Here is a 3,976-nt window from a genome sequence, read left to right as displayed (position 1 = left end):
GTAGGATTCATCCCATGGATGCAAGGATGGTGTAACATCCAAAAAGTCCATGAATATTGTATACCACATTGATAAGAAAAAGTATAAGAATCGCATGATAATATCAATAGATACAGAAAAAGCATTTGACAACATCCAATACCCATTCCTAATTAAGACACTCAAGAAGATAGGAAGTGAAGGAAAATTCCTCAAGTTAATACAAGCTATCTACGAAAATCCAATGGCCAACCACGTAGTCAATGGAGAAAAGGTGAAACCAATCCCACTGAAAACGGGAACTAGACAAGGATGTCCCTTGTCCCCACTTTTATTCAACATCGTATTGCAGGTCCTAGATAACAACATAAGACAGGGGAAGGACTTCAAGGCATCCAAATGGGAGAAGGGGAGGTGAAACTATTGCTATTTGCAGCGATATTTATATCCCAAAAGCTCCACAACAGGAGTACTGACAGTGTTAGAGGAATGTGGAAGAGTGGCAGGATACAAGATGAACAAAGAGAAGTCTATTGGTTTGCTATATACATCAAACAAGACCATAGAAGAGGAGATCAAGAAGGCAACACCCTTCACAATAGCCAAGAACAAACTGAAATATCTAGGTATATTTAACCAGCAAAACAAGACTCATACACGGAAAACTACAGGGCCCTACTACAGGAAACCAAAAGTGACCTCCACAAATGGAAGAATACCCCATGCTTGTGGATTGGGAGACTCAATATAGTAAAGATGTCAATCTTACCCAAGGCACTACATAAGTTTAATACTATCAAATACCAACAACCTTCTTCAAAGAATTGGAAAAACGGACCACCAATTTCAGATGGAGAGGGAAGAAGCCCAAATTAGCAGAGAACTCTTCAAGAAGGACAAAAGTCAGAGGGCTTGCTTTACCTGACTACAACTCCTACTACACAGCCACAGAGGTCAAAACAGTGTGGTACTAGAACAACAGATATAGACTAATGGAAAAGAACAACAACAAAAAAAACAGAAATAAAACCATCAGCATATAGACAACTGATCTTTGATAAGGGCCCCAAAAGCATCAAGTGGGAGGCAGATGCCCTCTTTAACAAGTGGTGCTGGAAACAATGGATATCCACATATAGAAAAATGAAACAAGATGTTTACCTCACCCCATGCACAAGAACAAACTGAAGGTGGATCACGGACCTAGAAGTAAAACCCCAAACTATCAGGACCATCAATGAAGGAATCAGGACAAACCTAAGAACCCTGGCCCAAGGAATACATAGACTTAACTGCAATAGGGAAGGGTACACACACAGGTGAATGTGAAATTGACAAGTGGGATTACCTAAGGATAAAACAGTGTATGCGTTGAAAGACTTCCCCAAGAGGGTAACAAGACAACCCACAGACTGGGAGAGGATTGTTAGCAATGACACAATAGACAAAGGGCTGATTACTAAAATCCATAACACCCTCCTGTCCTACAAAAAGAGGAAAACAGTTAACCCCCTGAGGAAGTGGGCAAAAGAACTGAAAAGAAGTTTCACTAGGGAGGAGACCCAAATGGACAATGAACATGAGAAAATGATCCCGATCATTAGCCATCAGAGAAATGCAAATTAAAAGAACCAAGAGATACCATCTAACACCCTTCTAATACACTTGAGTTTAGCCCAAATCAGAAAATCAGAGAGCAAAAATGTCGGAGGTGATGTGGTGAGATTCTCCACTGCTTGTGCTTGTGTAGATAAGTGCAGTCTGTAGAAAGATCTAGTGATAGTTTTTAAAAAGTGGAAATTGATCGACCTTATGACCCATCTGTCCCTCTACAGGGCATAGACCCAGAAGAGGTAAGAAACAAAATACGAACAGTCGTTTGCACTATAATGTTTATTGCGGCACAATTCACAATCACGAAGAATTGAAAACAACCTAAATTTCCATCGATAGATGAGTGGATTAGTAAACTCTGGCACATACACACAATGGAGTACGAAGCATCACTAAAAAGCACTGATGATCACATGAGGCATGTCGTCTCATGGGAAGAGTTGGAGGAAATTATGCTAAGTGGAGTCAGCCAATCACAAAAAGGGCAAATACAACATGAGTTTCCTGAGGGAAGTACAATCAGCAGAGTAGGTATAGAAGAAAAGCTACCTATCTCACAAAACACGGGTTGAGGTGCATGCAGTCGGGTAGAGGTCAGACCAAACCCATTGAGGTGCATGATAATCCAACACAAAGAAGGGGAAAGGGTGGAAGGGGAGGGAGAAAAGAGGTGGGGGGCAAAAGTGAGATGATGGCATGGGGTGAGCAGGAGGAAGGTAAAAGGAAATCAAGGAATAATCTAGGAAGCAAAGCTATGGAGAGAGGTATAAGCATAGGTATGTACACATGTAAATACATTAATTCATAAAAACAGACGTATTGGCCTATATACATACATTTATATGGCAATACACTGAGTTAGTGCACAGACTTTAGACCTCTGCCCTCAATACAAAAACACTTTGTTCTAACAAACTGGCATTCTGTGATGCTTGTGTGGGTACACAAGCAGATGTGGTGAGGACAGAGGATGGTGCCCGGCTATTAAAAGACATAGTGTCTGGGTCTTAAAGGCTTGAAGTTAAACAAGCGGCCATCTATCGAAGAAGCAACAAGCCCACATGGAAGAAGCACACCAGCCTGTGCAATCATAAGGTGTTGTCTGATGTCAGGTAACAGGCATCAGAAGACCCATAACAAACAAACAAACTAAAACATTGTTGAGAACGAGGGGGGTCGAAGCAGAGACGCAAAGTCCATCTGTAGACCATGGGACATCCCCTCACAGAGGGGTCACATGGAATGGGTGAGTCAATCAGGGTGCTTGTATAGCATGGATGAAACACACAATATTCCTCTGGTTCCTAGAGACTGCCTCACCCCGCACTATCATGACCCCAGCGCTGCCTCTCACTTCAGATTAGACCGGAGTATGTGCACAGGTACAGATAAGAGATAAGAACTCACAACACACGGAATCCAGGAACAGGAATGGGAATAGGGATACCAGAAGGGTAGGGAGCAGGTGGGGAGAGAAGGGGAGGAAGTGGAAACCGATTACAATGATCAACACATAACCACACACATCCCTCCGGGGGGAAAGAACAACAGAAGCCAGGGGGGAAGGCAGAGAGTGGTCAGTGTGAGATATGAAAATAATAATAATTTATAATCTATCAAGGGGTCACGAGGGAAAAGAGGAGCTGATACCAAAGGCCCAACAGAAAGTAACTGTCTAGAAAAGAACAAAGGCAACATATGTACAAATATGCCTGATACAATTAATGTATGGATTGTAGTAAGAACCCCCAATAAAATCTTTTATGAAAAAAATGCAAAAAAAACATCGTCTTCATCTTTATTCAGTAAGTGTACTTGCTGGTAGTGTTGGTATGGCATTGATAAAACTATTCCATGTTTAAAGAAAGAAGATTCCAAGAGAGATTAGGAAAATTTGAGGAGGCTGCAAAAGACTCGTGGGAGAAGAGAATTATAAGATAATGGAATACTGTATTCCCATTAGCTTTCTGAAGCCCCTTCAAACCCTGATGCTACCATAAATGCATTTTGATGCTGGGGGAAGGGAATTAAAATTTGGACAGAAGAATCTGGGTTTTGAGGTGTCAGGATGAGCTCTTGACTATACATTCTACTTCAGGGATCTGACGGGCCTGGGAGCAATGGATGGCTCCAGTAGCCTGGATCTTACTTATCACTTGAGCCACTGAAATGGCCCTGGGAATCTACTGATTCCAACACTGAGGCACAAAACATACATGAGTCCAGGGAATCTTTTTCATGGCAGAAAGTGAAGAAGTAACCCAAAACTGATGGGAAGAGGTCAAAAGTACACACAGCCGGCTTGAAGGGGTTCAAAGCAGGCACATTTGGAATAAATGAGCATTAAAATGAGTAACGATCTTACCATAATGAATGATGGGGG

Source organism: Echinops telfairi, unplaced genomic scaffold, assembly GCF_000313985.2.
Source record: "Echinops telfairi isolate 266 unplaced genomic scaffold, ASM31398v2 ScPeMD7_7466;HRSCAF=8504, whole genome shotgun sequence".
Lineage (NCBI taxonomy): Eukaryota > Metazoa > Chordata > Mammalia > Afrosoricida > Tenrecidae > Echinops > Echinops telfairi.
The sequence above is the reverse complement of the archived record's forward strand: the minus strand, read 5'-3'. Positions refer to the sequence as shown.